We start from the raw sequence: 16,967 nt of genomic DNA on the forward strand, positions 1-16,967 counted from the left end.
GCTGTCTTGTATTTTACCATCCTCAGTAGACCTTGCAGGGCTTGAAGGAGTCATAGAGTGAATACTAATCATAACATTTTGCATTTGTACCTTTCCTAATGCTTTCAGAATCTTAATAGAAAGTAGTGCAAATAGTCCTGGGATATGAACCTAAAATACAGGGTTGGCTTTCTTACTGTGTGAGTTTGGGCAAGCATTAATAATGGAGATCCTCTAAAATGCAGGACTGTTTTAGATGACATCTAAGGTCTCTTTCAACAGTGACATTATTTCATCATTTGCTGTTCTTCATTAATTTGATAGATGCCACAAACCAAAAAAAAAAAAAAAAAAAAGTAAGGTAGTCCTATTTAACCTCTTTTGACATTAGGATACTGAAGCCCAGGTAGGCTAAATTATTTTCCCAAGGTTGCAGAACTAAATTGGAATAAGGTTAGAATTGGAAATTGGGTTCTTTCTGTTATTTTAAGGTGTTCCCAAAGAATATGATAAAGATGATCTTGGGAAGCACAGGGAATGAGGGGTATAAAATTTTGCTTGGGACCCAGGGCATTGAGCCTGCTTTAAATGATCCTGACACTCTTGAGGGATAACAGGAATTGAAAAGAAAGAGACAGGCCATCTAGACTCAAATGCTTAAAGAAAGGAAGCCAGGGATATTTTATATAAACAAATAAATGTGTATGTGTGTATATTTTATATAAACAAATAAATGTGTATGTGTGTATATTTTATATAAACAAATAAATGTGTATGTGTGTATATATTTCTATGGAATTTAATGGAAAAAAAGCAACAAATATTGTGTACCCTCACCCTTCATGTGACAGACTATGAAAAGTACATAAAAATATGATGGGCATAGTCTTCACACTCAAAAATCTTGAAAATTATAGAAAACATCTTAAAACTTATGGAGAAATAAAATGCACACATATAAAAAATTGATACTAGAAAGTAAACCAGATGCTTGGCCTGGAAGGAAATATGAGTGAGCATCCCACTCTAGTCCTCCATGCTATCCCAAGAGAGGAGTGCTACAATTCAAACTGTTATCTTTTGGGCAGTGAATGTTGATATCTTCACCCTCATCCCTAAAATATTTAACTCTCTTTCTTCCCCAGCCAACAAAAAGGATGGGAATTTAGGGGTTCTATCCTCTAGCAATGATATAAATATAACCTAATCCCAGGGGAGGAAAATAAGTGCTTTCTTAGAGCCTAAAATAAACTTCTCTGAAACATGGTTCTGCAGAAGCTCATTCCTATGACTGTAAGATTTGGAAAAGTTATACAAGATTGCAAGATCCTGGGACACCTGTGTAGCTCAGGTAGTTAAGCATCTGCCTTCAACTTAGATCATGGTCCCAGGGTTGGTGGATGGAGTCCCGCATGGGGTTCCTTTCTCAGCAGGGAGCCTGCTTCTCCCTCTGCCTGATGCTACCCCTGCTTTGTGCTCTCTCTTTATTCTGGCAAAAAAATAAATAAAATATTTTTTTAAAAAGATACAAGATCCTGGAGGGCATTTCACAAAGTAGAAAGCGTTATGCAAATGCAAGGGATTACAAAAATAATTACGGTTATTATTCAAACAAAAGTTTGTTGATCGGAGTATAATACATTCTACACAATGACTATGCCTTCATAAGGACTTTCTTTGGTTTTTGTCCCTATAACAATTGTTCTCTGTAATGAATGAACTAGACCATAGTGTGCACTGAAAGGAAACTGCGTTAAGTTAAATTATTAACAATTCTTTTGTCACGCTTTCTTTCAAGAAGCATTTACTCTTGAATTATGTGAGCCAGCCTCCTTTCCCATCCTGGGTATTCCAAGGAAACAAAATCTCATCCAAAGTCCCTAATTTTAAATCACCAGTGCACAATACCTCAAATCAAAGAGATCTAACAAGTAAGTATATATAATGTATAAAATGAGGATATTTTATGTAAGTATATCTAATATATAAATTTTGTTCATTATAGAGAATATAAATGTATGTGTGTCTACGTCTCTGTGTGATTTCACATCATTAGTTCTTTGATGTCAGCCTAGCAGTTTTCTCTTTTCGTCCCGCAAACCTTATTTCTCATAAGAGACTGGATCAGGTGTCTCACTATACAGTAAGGGTTCGAGCAATGTTCTGGATAAATGATACAATTTGTGTTAATTAAGCATTCAGAAAAAGGTGAGAAAAGTCATTTGACTGAGTTAGTAAATTGGTTGCCATGGCAATCTCTTTTCAGATTGGAAAGAAACCATAGGAGGGTCAAGAACAGATTTTACACAAACTGGGGATAAAGAGAGGGGAGAGAAGTACTATCATTTTTTTCCTATTCTGGAAGCGAATAGGTAGATAGAAAAGGCAATTTATGGTTTTTCACTTGGATTAGCAGTGGAGCTCTCTTTCAGGAGAGGGATCAGCTACTACAATAAAATGCTGTTTTCTTGGCTGAGTTCTGCCATTAGTAACCTTCAATAATACAGGTGGAAGGAGAAAGCACTATAATGACAGTTAGTGTTGAGGTTGTCAGAGGCTTGCTGAGCGCTGTGGACAGGCAAAGGGCACAAAGATTTTCTTTGCCTGAAACCACTCCTGGTGAAAAAAAGTAATGCAATTTTAATTAGTTCATTTTGCTTTGTTTGTTTCTTGGCTGGAAAAAAGAATACCCAACTCTCAGTTTGTGATTGAATAACAGTTGAATTAATGACAGATTTTCAAACAGATAAAAATTTGTGACTACTTATGCATGCTTTTTATTATTTCTATTATTTTTATTATTTATAATTGCATTCTATCGAGGCACTATCAATATACAGCTAATTAGCAGGCAGGTACATTTTGTGTTGTTATTTTCATAAAGAAACAATATAGTAGAGTGGAAAGAACACTGAACTCAAAAGTCAGGAGGTCAGGGTTAAGATTCCATCTTTGTCACTTACAAGTTAGGTGGCCATACAAGAACTTATATAAATTGCATAAATGTCACAGGGAAAAATTGAGACCAATATTAACTATTTTGCCTATCTCACAAGTATGGAACCAAATGAAGTAATTTGTGTGTACTAACTACAAAAGTAGTACATAAAAATAATTGGTTTTATGGGCATGCAGTCTGCACACTTGTACAAGTTTCCATACTTAGCCCCATGCTTGGTTTAATGATCTGTAGTCATTGTCTTTAATAATTTTTAGACAAGGGACCCAGAAATTATGTAGCCATATCCGGATATAAGATATTATTAGAAAGAAATATCTTCTTACAAAATAAGCAGTATTTTTTAACTGTGGTTATGAATCTGGGCAGTTTATCCCTATTGTTTATTGAATTTCAAACAGGACAGAACGGAAAGGATTAGTGAATGAGATTTTATAGGCATTTTGGGGTTGTTTGCTTTTTAAGTGATATCACACAAATCACATAGGCCAAGATTGAGTTGGATTTAAATTATGAGACTGATTTTAATAGGTCTAACTGTGAGAAATAATTGCACATCACAATCTACATCCATTTTCCACAAGTATATTTGATTTGTTTGGAGCATTTTAAAGGAAACAGAGTTCTTTACATTACCATTGTCAGTAAGAAGAGCATCAGGGCACTACATGGGAATAACACAACCTTTAGTCTACCTACTGTATTTTTTGCCCCTAATTCCATGGTAGAATTTTTTTTTCATTCCCAATACTTACACTTATTAGGTAACAATACATAGGAGGTCGTTCCTGAAACCCTATTATGGCATTTGTTCTGCCTAGTACCATCTAAGGTAGCTAATGTTTATGTAGAGAAAAAGATTAAAAATGCATATATATTAGGGCTCAGTAGGGAAACTTGTTGTATGATATTTTCATGTGGGAACTTAATAAAACTCTGGGCCTTGAATCCTGCCTTGACTCCCACTGTTAAATCATGAAAAGAAAGACAGACTTTAGGTTTCTGCTAGCAAATATATGACTTGTAAAATTCACCTTATTTTCAAATGCTTTATACATCTTCTTTCCCTAAGACACTAATAACCTTGAACTAAGGAGAACTTACTTCACACAAATAGTTTCCATGCTGATGGAAATGCAAAGAAGACTGTAGTAAATTAGCACACGTATCATATCTTCCATTCACAAATATAAAGAAAAAATCCATACTGACTTTAAAAGCAGGGAAGATACTGTAAACCTATATGGAAGTTGGAGTTTATGAAATAATATTCTGGGTAAAAATTACAGTTAACACTAAAGTCTTACTTGATTTCTTGGTGAAAAATGAAAGGGTGCTGAGTGCTACTTTGTGTATGTGTGTCTTCCCTGGTCCGTCTTCCCATAAAAAATTTTTAGTTTATATTGAATTGAAAAAACACTCTCCTTTGACCAACAGACATGTGAATTTAACCATATGGAATCCTTACACTCTTTTTAAAAAGATTTTATTAATTAATTTATTTATTAGAGAGAGAGAATGAGTGAGTGAGAGGGAGCATGAGAGAGAGAGAAAGTGTGTGCATGAAAGGGGGGAGGGGAAGAGGGAAAGGGATAAGCAGACTCCTTGCTAAGCTGGGAGACAGACTCTGGACTCCATCTGAGGACCCTGAGATCATGACCTGAGCTGAAGGCAGATGCTTAACTGACTAAGCCATCCAGGCACTCCCCCCACACACACAATTTATACTCTTTACTACATAATTATAGCCTTACTCTAAATCACAGTGGGAAGAATGCATTTACTATAAATTTAGCTTTTGTGAATTACATGTATGGCAAAATATGTAATAGGCAAAAACAAATAAAATTTATAATGGCCAGATAGTATATATAAATAACCCTCAATCCTTGAGACTATTTTTTCCTCTTGCCTAAGTAATAAACAATTTTTAGCATAAATGGATTCACTTCAAATGCAATACAGTACACACTATCCTCACAAAATCAACAGTATATTGAGTCAAAAATTAAAAGCATGCTGTGCATGAATATTAAGAGTAGTCATTATTGACGTTATTAATACTGTATTGTATACTTGAAAGTTGCTAAGACAATAGATCTTAAAATTCCTTGACACACACAATAATTTGTAGTATTTGCGGTGGTGCATGATAACTTATTGTAGTGGTCATTTTACCATATCTACAAATACTGAATCATGTTGTACACCTGGAACTAATAATAATGTTATATATCAATTACATATCAATAGAAAACAAACAAAGTAGTATCCTTTAGGTTATTTTCAAATAAGCTAACAGTACTCATGGGAGTCACAGTTATAAATAAGAATCAGACCTTTCACCAGGCAAGACATTGAAATTATACAAGTTGGTCCTTGGTAGCATCTACTTTTGTCTTGGGTCTTCTTCTGCCTTTTGACCTATCTAGCCCTGGCTTTGAGAACCTCTTCATGAAAATACTCCATCTAAGTTTGTCCACCCTAAGCAACAAAGCAATTTTCATTTTGTCTTCTTTTTTACTTTTCATCGGGTTTTGGATTTGGATGGGTTACCTAATACCTGTGGTAAAATTATGCCATTTTTTGAATCTCATTAGAAAGCTGCATCAGATTTGCCCACTGGATGATTTTCTGAGATTATCAAGCTAACATGTTACTCATCTGAAGATGCCATATGGTCACTAAAATTTAAATCACCATTTCTTTCAAAATCAAACATCTCTTTCTTATTGGAGAACATTGTCTCCCTAAAGCTGGTTTATATTTTAGTGCAGAAACCAGAAACTCAGTAATTGAATCTCCCCAAAATACTTCCTACACACCAGCAAGTAAGGATTTCTTTCTGTTGTTTTCATTTAGTTTCTGTCTAAGCCCAATTCTGCTGTTTTTGAAACCTAGTAAGATTATAGCCCAAAGGTGTTAGGAGATTTTAAAATTTTATAACAGCTGCTCAAGAGTTTAAAAAAGAAGTTGTAAAGTTAGATAACTAGTATTTCTGCTTCCTACTAATTAGTTTGGAACAGTTACAATTGGAATCTTTGATTTCATCAAAATTTGTTCTTAATTTTTTACATCGTAGACTTGAGGAATTTTAAAGATGCTCAGAGAATCCTCTTCCTGAGATTCACTTTGCTTCTTAGTTACTAATCTTCCATACAACACTTCCCATTTTAGGATTTGTCTTTTCTACTAGATGGTGAAACAAACAAGGTATTTATTTTATTTTATTTAAAATCAATTAATTAACATAGAGTGTATTATTAATGTCAGAGGTAGAATTTAGTGATTCATCAGTTACATATAACACCCAGGGCTCATTACATCAAGTGCCCTCCTTAATGCCCATGATCCAGTTACACTGTCCCCTACCAAACTCCCCTCCAGCAACCCTCAGTTTGTTTCTTATAATTAAGAGTCATGTAGGGTTTGTCTCCCTCTTTGATTTCATCTTATTTCATTTTTTCCCTTCCCCTATGTTCATCTGTTTTATTTCTTAAATTCCACAAATCAGTGAAATCATATGATAATTGGCTTTCTCTGACTGGCTTATTTTGCTTAGCATAACACCCTCTAGTTCCATCCACATCATCACAAATGGGAAGATTTCATGCTTTTTTTTTTTAAGATTTTATTTATTTATTTGACAGACAGAGATCACAAGCAGGCAGAGAGGCAGGCAGAGAGAGAGAGGAGGAAGCAGGCTCTCACTAAGCAGAGAGCCCGATGCTGGGCTTGATCCCAGGACCCTGAGATCATGACCTGCGCTGAAGGCAGAGGCTTAACCCTCTGAGCCACCCACCCCGATTTCGTGCTTTTTAATGGAACAGAATAGAGAGCCCAGAAATGGATCCTCAACTCTATGGTAAACTAATCTTTGACAAAGCAGGAAAGAATGTCCAATATGGTGGTGGGAGGGAGACAGTCTCTTCAACAAATGGTGTTGGGAAAATTGGACAGTGACATGCAGAAGAATGAAACTGGATCATTTCCTTACACCACACACAAAAATAGACTCAAAATGGATGAAAGACCTAAACATGAGACAGGAATCCCTCAAAATCCTTGAAGAGAAACAGTCAGCAACCTCTTCAACCTCAGCTGCAGCACCTTCTTCCTAGAAACATCAACCTCAGCTGCATCACCTTCTTCCTAGAAACATCACCAAAGGCAAGGGAAGCAAGGACAAAAATGAACTATTGGTACTTCATCAAGATAAAAAGCTTTTGTACAGCAAAGGAAACAGTCAACAAAACCAAAAGACAACAGACAGAATGGGAGATGATATTTTCAAATGACAGATCAGATAAAGGGTTAGTATCCAAAATCTATAAGAACTTATCAGACTCAACACCCAAAGAACAAATAATCCAATCAAGAAATGGGCAGAAGGCATGAACAGACATTTCAGCAAAGAAGACATCTAAATGGCCAACAGACACAAGAAAAAGTGCTCAACAGCAGTCAGAATCCAGAGAAATACAAATCAAAACCACAGTGAGATACCACCTCACACCAGTCAGAATGGCTAAAATTAACAAGTCAGGAAATGACAGATGTTGGCAAGAACGCGGAGAAAGGGGAACCCTCTTACACTGTTGGTGGGAATGCAAGCTGGTGAAGCCACTCTGGAAAACAGTATGGAGGTTCCTCAGAAAGTTGAAAATGGAGCTGCCTTACAATCCAGCAATCACACTACTGGTTATTTACCCTAAAGACACAAATGTGGTGATCCGTAGGGGGATGTGCATCCAAATGTTTATAGCAGCAATGTCACAATAGCCAGACTATGGAAAGAACCTAGATGTCCATCAACAGTTAATGGATAGAGAGGATTACACACACACACACACACACGCACGCACACACACACACACACACACACACACACACTCACAAACTGAAATACTATGCAGCCATCAAAAGAGATGAAATTGTGCCATTTGCAATGACGTGGATGGAACTAGACGGTATTATGCTGAGAGAAATAAGTCAATCAAAGAAAGGCGATTATCATATGATCTCCCTGATATGAGGGATTTGAGAGGTAAAGTGGGGGGGCATTGGGGGAAGGGAGGAAAAAATGAAACACGATGGGACCACAGAGGGAGACAAACCATAAGAGACTCTTAATCTCAGGAAACAAACTGAGGGTTGCTGGGGTGTGGGGGTGTGAGGGATAGGGTGTCTTGGTTATGGACACTGGGAGAGTATGTACTATGGTGAGTGCTGTGAATTGTGTACGACTAATAATTCACAGACCTGTGCCCTTGAACCAAATAATACATTATATGTTAAATTAAAAAAAGAAAGAAGAAAAAAGAGTTTTATCATGAGACTGCAGCAACTCAGTCCCATCTTCAGACTCCCCTTCTAATTCCAATTCTTTTGCTATCTACACCTCATCTGCAGTTACTTCCTTCAGTGAAATGAAGGAATCAACTTCTTTCAAACTCCTGTTAATGTTGATATTTTGACCTTTTCCCATGAATCACAAATGTTCTTAAGGATGTCTAGAATGGTGAATCCTTTCCAGAATTTTTTTGAATTATGTTGCCCAGATACATCAGAGGAGCACTAGCTATGGTACCTGTATTCTTACAAAATTTCTTAAGTAATAAGACTTAAAATTCAAAATTACTCATTGATCCATAGGCTGCAAAATGGACATTGTGTTAGCAGAGATGGAAACAGCATGAATCTCATTCATCTCCAGAAGAGCTCATGAGTGACCAGATTCATTGTTCATGAGCAGCAATATTTTAAAAGGAATCTTTCTTTTTTCTGAGCGTAGATCTCAACAGTGGACTTAAAATATTCAGTAAACCATGTTGTAGACAGATGTGCTATCTTCCAGGCTTGTATTGTTCCACTCATAGAACATGGGCAGAGTAGTTTTAACATAATTCTTAAGGGCCTAGGATTTTCAGAATGGTGAATTAGCATCGGCTTCAACTAAAAGTCACCAGCTGCACTGGTACCTAATAAGAAAGCCAGCCTGTCATTAGAAGCTTTGAAGCCAAGCATTGACTTACTTTCTAGCTAAGAAAGTCCTAGATGCCATCTTGTTTTACTAGAAGACTGTTTTGTCTACATTGACAATCTGTTGTTTAGTGTAGCCTTCTTCATTATCTTAGCTAGATCTTCTGGAGAACCTGCTGCAGCTTCTACATCAGCACTTGCTACCTCCTCTTGCATTTTCATGCTGTGGAGATTTTTTTTTTTTCTTATAACTCATGAACCAACCTCTACTAGTTTCAAACTTCTCTTCTGCAACTTTCTTACCTCTCTCAGCCTTCATGGAATTGAAGAGAGTCAGGGCCTTCTCTGGATTCGGCTTTAGCCTGAGGGAATATTGTGGTTGGTTTGATTTTCTGTTCAGACCTCTCAAACTATCTGCATTATCAGCAGAAAGTAAGGCTAGTTCACTTTCTAAGCATTTGTATGTTCACTGGAATAGCACTTTTAATTGCTTCAAGAACTTCTTTGCATTCACAATTTGGCTAACTCTTTTATGCCTTTCTCACTAAGCCTCATCATTTCTAGGTTTTAGATTTAAAGTGAAAAACATGCAACTCTTCATCTTATTTAAACACTTAGAGGCCATTGTAGGGTTATTAATTGGACTAATTTCAATATTGCTGTGTCTCAGAGAATAGAGAGACCCACAAAGAGGGAAAGAGATGAGAGACAGCCAGTTGGTGGAGTACTCTGTTCATATACAGAATTTATCAATTAAGTCCACCATCATATGGGCGTATTTTGTTGCACCCCCAAAACAATTATAATGGTACCATCAAAGATCACTGATCACAGATCTCCTCAACAAATATAGAAATCATGAAAAGTTTTGAAGTATTGTGAGAATTCCTAAAATGTGGCATAGAGATGTGAAATGAGCAAATTCTGTTGGCAAAAATGGTGCGGATAGACTTGCTGGATGCAGGGTTGCCACTAGCCTTCAATTTGCAAATAAATAAATAAATAAATACTGAAAACCCATTATATCTGTAAAACACTATAGAGCTAAGCAAATAAAATAAGTTCTTGTAGGTAACTAAGGCTGACATTTACTTAAATTTGTCAAACTTTATTTTGGCTCTGTGTTTCTTAAATGGTAGATAGCAAAGTGAATGAAACAATACCTTATTACTCTTTTAACTTATATGGAAATGATTTTAATTGGGTTTCTTCCAATTTTTTCTAGTTTTACAAGTTCCTAGAAGGTAAGAGTAGGGTAATATTCTTTTTTAAACCATCCTCTATGAATGTTTTGTGCTTTGTTTTATTTCTCTATGCTTGACAAAATTGCAAATAGAGTATACTAAAGATAAGTGAGGATTCCTAAGTGCTGACATCTTCCTTAAGAAAAACTCACATTGGGACGACTGGGTGGCTCAGTTGGTTAAGCGGCTGCTTTCAGCTCAGGTCATGGTCCCAGCGTCCTGGGATCGAGTCCCACATTGGGCTCCTTGCTCGGCAGGGAGCCTGCTTCTCCCTCTGCCTCTGCCTGCCATTCTGTCTGCCTGTGCTCGCTCTCTCTCCCTCTCTCTCTCTGGAAAAAAAAAAAAAGAAAAAGAAAAACTCACATTATCTTCTTACTGGTCCAATTAAGCTGCTCTCTTTTGAAATAATTCCTGGAAATGCTGTTTTCATAAAGCAACAAAGCCACTACAGCAACAAACCCATATGGTGTGTTTTGGTGGGAATATTTCTAAATATGCAATAAAGCATGACAATCAATTAGGTAATAAATTAAACCATGCTCAAATTGAATTCAGAGAGCACATTTCTAAAAGCATTTGACTCAACCATAAGCAGGATCTTCTGCCCATACTCCAAGTCTGAAACCATTTTAGTACTCATTCTTATTCTGCTTTACAAATATGGGAGGGATTTTCAATTCTCGTAGTTGTCTTTAGGGCTTATATAGCTTCTCAAATGAATCTTCACAAAAACTTTCAGTAGGAATAAAATGTTCTTTCTAACATTTACATACAAGCTGAAGCAAAAATCTGACTCTAAACATGATTTCCTCCATTATCTAAGCTTAACAATTCAGTAGCAAGGTTAACTTTCTTTTTTTCACAATGAAATAAGGAGTCCACAGCCCCCATTTAATGTATCATTCTTTCTTTTTTTTAAGATTTACTTATGTAGGAGCACTTGGGTGACTCAGTCATTAAGCATCTGCCTTCATCTCAGGTTATGATCCCAAGGCCCTGGAACTGAGCCCCACATTGGGCTCCCTACTTGGCGGGAAGCCTGCTTCTCCCTCTCCACTCCCTCTGCTTGTGTTTCCTCTCTGGCTGTCTCCGTCAAATAAATAAATAAAATCTTTAAAAAGAAAAAAAGAGGATTAACTTCTTTTTTTGAGAGAGTGGGGGAGGGGCAGAGGCAAAGGGAGAAAGAAAGTAAAGCAGTGCAGGGCTCCATTTCATGACCCTGAGATCATGACTTGAGCCAAAACCAAGAGTTGGAAGCTCAACTGGCTGCGCCACCCAGGCACCCCTCATGAATCATTCTTAACTGCCTTTTTCCCTTGGAAGAATAAAGTACGAGATATTTCAGGTATGTTAAGTTTTAAGACCATAGCAGCTTTTCAGAATTCATGCCTAGGGCTAGCCAGGTCAAATAAAGCTGGCCTACTAGGCTTTCCTTTAGTAATCCTGCCTTCTCTGAACATTCTATTTACTTCATTCTTCTTATTGCTTTGTTAATTTTGATCCATTGCTCCATCTAAATACTTTATTTCTATGTGATCCTTGGCCTTTGGCTACTAGTTCAGACTTCTTATGTCACTTTCTTATCATCTGGGTTTTAGACGTAATTTATGACTGGACTATTATTTTTATTTATTCTTCTACTTTGCTCTTATACTTTGTCTCAACATTTCTGATCCTGGCTCATAGGTCTTCTCTCTTATTCACTGATACTCATGACTTTGCCATATATCAAAAGAATGAGGTGTTCTGGTACCATAGTACACTCCCTTCTACAGTAACAAGGAGGAAAGTCTGTGTGTATTAATGGTTATCATTTTCAGTTGGCTTTCTGCTATTTTGGTTGATTGTAGTTTGTGTCACATATTTTAGCATCCAATAAGTATTTTATAGCATCTGAGTTTAAAACTACAAGTTATTAGATTACTTTCACAGAGTTGATCCTTTGTACTATATAATCAGTTTTTACTTAGACTTTATTACCTTTTGTGTGTGTGTGTGTGTGTGTGTGTGTGTGTGTGTGTATGTGTGTGGAAATGCCTATGCCTTCCTTATTATGCATTCATGAGGACAGACAAAACACAGTTTGGGTTAAGACATAAATTAAAAAAAATAAAAGGGAGGAATACAAAATAAATAAAAGGGAGGAGTACAAAAAATAAAAGGGAGGAATGCCTGGATAGCACAGTCAATTAAGCAACAAACTCTTGGTTTGGGCGTAGGTCATGATCTCAGGGTCGTGAGATCGAACACTGCATTAGGCCCTGTGCTCAATGCCAGAATCTGCTTAAGTTTCTCTCTCCCTCTCCCTCTGCCCCTAAGCCCCACTCTCCTCTTTCTCAAATAAATAAATCCTCTACAAAAAAAGACTTAAATTATGTACAATAAACTGAACTATGAAGCCTGACCCATTTTCATTCTGATACTCTAGCTGGCAGAACATTTGCCTGATCTAGAGCACTAATTGTTCACACCACTTGTTTTATGTGTTTTTAACTGTTATTTCCTTAAATTGATGGCTTTTCTTCTATGCACCATCTAAGCTCCATACTATCATTGTACTTTTAGTGTATACTATGTGTTTATTGACTGATAATATGCAATGAAACATGGAAATAAAAGGAAGGTTTGATATGCTCCTTTCAGAAGCCATTCAGAGAAGCCCTAAGAAGATATATTTATTGGGCGCCTGGGTGGCTCAGTGGGTTAAGCCGCTGCCTTCGGCTCAGGTCATGATCTCAGGGTCCTGGGATCGAGTCCCGCATTGGGCTCTCTGCTCGGCAGGGAGCCTGCTTCCCTCTCTCTCTCTCTCTGCCTGCCTCTCCGTCTACTTGTGATTTCTCTCTGTCAAATAAATAAATAAAATCTTTAAAAAAAATAAAAAAAAAGAAGATATATTTATTAAAGAAACACTCTGGAGAAGTTAATAAATCAATGTAAACTCTCTAAAGGGCTTTTCTTCTTTTAGAACTAAGATAAGGTGATTCAGCAAAGAATAAATTATGGAAAAAAATGGTTTTTTTCAGATATAAAACCTTAAGCCTTTCTGAGTAGAGTTTGACAATCTCATGACATATTTATGCTAATTCATGTATTTACAGATTATTTCATATGTCCTTGGCTCTTCCACCTTAGCAACCAATATATCCCAGATTTAAAGAAAAGTCATTGTATGTTTATGCTTCCATGTAATATTTTTTTCCTGTCAACAATTATTAGTGCAAAATGTACTTGGTTGATTTAATATAAGCACCATGTTGTACTTTCTTCTGTTGTGGAATAACTATTCAATTAGATCCACTGACATGTTGAAAACATGTCCATTGTACCTATTTTATTTCAGCTTTATCTTTGTGTTTCATGGTAGACCAACAGAGAGCTCACATGTGTAACAGACACGAGTGTTTGCTCTATAGTATATGCAAAGTTGCTATCTGAGGCACATTATGCCTTTTAGTTGGTACCTCAATTTTCTATCTATTAATATAGTATAGCAAGTGTTCTGGATATATTTTGAATTGATGCCAACCTGAGGACAGGTCAGCAGTTTCTAGGGAAAAAGAGCCAATCTTGGGGTACCTGGTTGGCTCATTGGGTTAAAGCCTCTGCCTTCGGCTCAGGTCATGATCTCAGGGTCCTGGGATCGAGCCCCGCATTGGGCTCTCTGCTCAGCAGGGTGCCTGCTTCCCCCTCTCTCTCTGCCTGCCTCTCTGCCTACTTGTGATCTCTGTCTGTCAAATAAATAAATAATCTTAAAAAAAAAAAAAAAAAAGAGCCGGGACGCCTGGGTGGCTCAGTTGGTTAAGCAGCTGCCAGCTGCCTTCGGCTCAGGTCATGATCCAAGCATCCTGGGATCGAGTCCTACATCGGGCTCCTTACTCAGCGGGGAGCCTGCTTCTCCCTCTGCCTCTGCCTGCCATTCTGTCTGCCTGTGCTCGCTCTCTCCCCCTCTCTCTCTCTGATAAATAAATAAAATCTTAAAAAAAAATAAAAAATAAAGAGCCAGTCTTAAGACATCTGTAAGAACCATTTGTATATGTGGTGTGATATGAGGAACACTGATTACAGAACACTTTATCAAAAATAGTGAGAGCAGTCTTGGGAACCAGACAGACCAGAGCTTGCAAGCTACTACTTGGATTTATTAGTTATATGGTTTCAAGCAAGTCACCTTCTCTCTGTGAGCCTTGGTGTCCTTATCTCTGAAATGGAAGAGAATAATATATTTCATGTTTGTGAATTAACTGAAATAACAACAAATATTTAAAAGTCATTCATTCCCTGTCCCTTCCTTACTGTTCTACCACAATATCTAAAATTCTCTGATTAGATAGTCATCTTAATATTCAGATGACAATACAACAATCTCTCTTAAAAGCACAATATTCTTAGAAAGGGCAACATATTAAACAAGTACATTTTAACATTTCAGATACTACTTCATGGGACCACAAGGGAGTAAAACCAGACTGTTCTGGTGAGGAGGAAATGGTTGACAAATTTGATTATAGAAATTTCCTCCAGATGTTGATAGAACCAAGCAAGACATAGCTATTATGGGATATGGGCAATGTAGTCCAGACAGTGGATACCCAAAGATAGAGGGCTTACAAAAGAACAATGAGTAAAGGAGGCTCATCAAGAAAGAATGGGCACACAAGAGATAAACTCAGCTGCTTCTAAATTTTGCTAAGATTCACTTGGTGGAAGGCAGTGTTCACATCATAGATTTAGAGTATTGAAATAATAACAGGAAAGCACATTATGTTTCAGGCACATATCTAGTCAGTTCACACTTGTTATTTGTTCCTTGCAGTAACTCTGAGGTGAAATATACTATCATCTTCATTTTACAGATGAGGAAATAAGTCATAGGGCGATTTGGTACTTGACTAAACCTAACAACAGGTAGATGGAGACACAGGACTTAAATTTAAGAAGTCTGCTTCCAGAGTCCATGTATTTAAACTTGAAATAATTGTCACCCTAGATTTTATACCTAAAACATGAGTTAACATCTTTAATTCTCTATTCTTAAGGGATAAATAGCCAACTGCAGAGATAAACAGACTGGGAAGCAGATCTGGGTGCTGATGTGAATTCCATTAGCTGTAGGAACCTTGGACAGGTCATTTTCCGCCATCTGGACCTCATTTTCCTCATCCGTCAAATGATGGGTTTGAGCTAAATAATTTTACAATCCTTTTCAATTCTGTTTCTATCAAACATTATAAGAATGAAAAATTTTTAAGTTTATTCAGAATTTTATTATGTATTTACTCAGGAAATGCTTCATGTGATTTAGGTAACAATCATTCTAATCCTCTCTTAGTAGCTATAGAATTTCAGTGGGAGGTATAAGTTCATTTGAACTTTGGAATATATAATAAGTACCTGCTGCTGATTTTGATTACCATAAAAGCACATTGAAGTTTCTTTCATAATCTTCCTAACTTTTGAATAATTTTCTCTTTTTCAAGGAGAAAAAGCATCATGTTCTCTTTTCTTCCTTTCATTTTTAATGTTTTATTCACTAAGAGGAACTGTTAGCAATCATAATGGTAGTGTAGAGTCATCCGCTCTCCACCCCACAAAAGAAACCATGATGATTGTGCCACCCATTTAATTAAATATGTTTTTCTCTAGTAGCAGCTTAAGTTAAATGGTATTTTTGGCAGCATAATTTTCATGAAATGTCAGTAACTTCACTTTTCTGTTCTCTGAGCAGGTTTTTTTTTTGTTGTTGTTGTTTGGTTGGTTTTTTATATGCTTGGAATGGAAAAGGTATGGCTGTATTCTATTTAGATTGAGGTAGGATTAGGTACATTTGATTGAACTGCTGTACTAATGCAGCAGCATTTCCTATTGACGCAGATATATAACTCTGTGTTTATCAGCTACAGGATTTAGCTTTACCCTTCTGGTTTCAAGGATCAGTTCCCAAAATGTGACTGCAAAGTTTTCCCCAAGTTCACCTTCCAGATTTTTAAGTAAAAGCAAAAGAACAAACACTAGTGTTAATGTACATTCCTAAGAAGAAATCCGGACGTGATTAATGTCTTTCTCCTCTGGGCCCCACAGCACTCTATTTCTAGCTCTATTAAAGTATTTATTTCATGTTGCTTTGCCTTCAAGTTAGCTGTGTACTTGTTTATCTTTCCTGTTAGCTTAAATTCCTTGTAAATATCCTCAGAGTGCCTAGCATAGCACAGAACACAAAAGAGGTGCCCAATGCATAATCACTGAATGAATCAATCTTGTCAAATTCAGGAAGCTGTTCAGTCAGATTTCTTCTTTGAACTCAATGTCATCTTGAGCCAAAAACTAAGTTTCACAAGACATTAATGTTCTGCCAAATTAAAGAGCACTGTACACTCTGGGAGACCAAAGTAACCCACCAGGCCCTATTGTATTTTTGGCCGGCTCTACCTTCTTGCTGTCATATAGATGCTGTTTGCTTTAGGAAAATATATGGCATATAGCAAAACAAACAAACAAACAAACAAAAATGCTGACTTGATTATCTAGGGTATATTAGCAACTACCCAGGGTATTTTCTCCTTGTCCCCAATTATTCACACTATGAATGAAGAGAGCAATGTGAGCTTCTAATTTTAAAAACTTTCAAACATATCTGAGACCTCAGCAAAAGCCAAAATTGTGAAGAGAGGAAACTTTTCTCCTATTTATATGTAAAGGTGTAGTGGGTTGCTTCAAAATCCATCATTCTCTCTCAGAAGCCTAGGATAAAGGTGAAATAAGACTAAAGATCAGTTCAATGTTCTGCAGAAACAAGAAAATCTACT

This window comes from Mustela erminea, chromosome X, assembly GCF_009829155.1.
Source record: "Mustela erminea isolate mMusErm1 chromosome X, mMusErm1.Pri, whole genome shotgun sequence".
In the NCBI taxonomy this organism is placed as follows: Eukaryota; Metazoa; Chordata; class Mammalia; order Carnivora; family Mustelidae; genus Mustela; species Mustela erminea.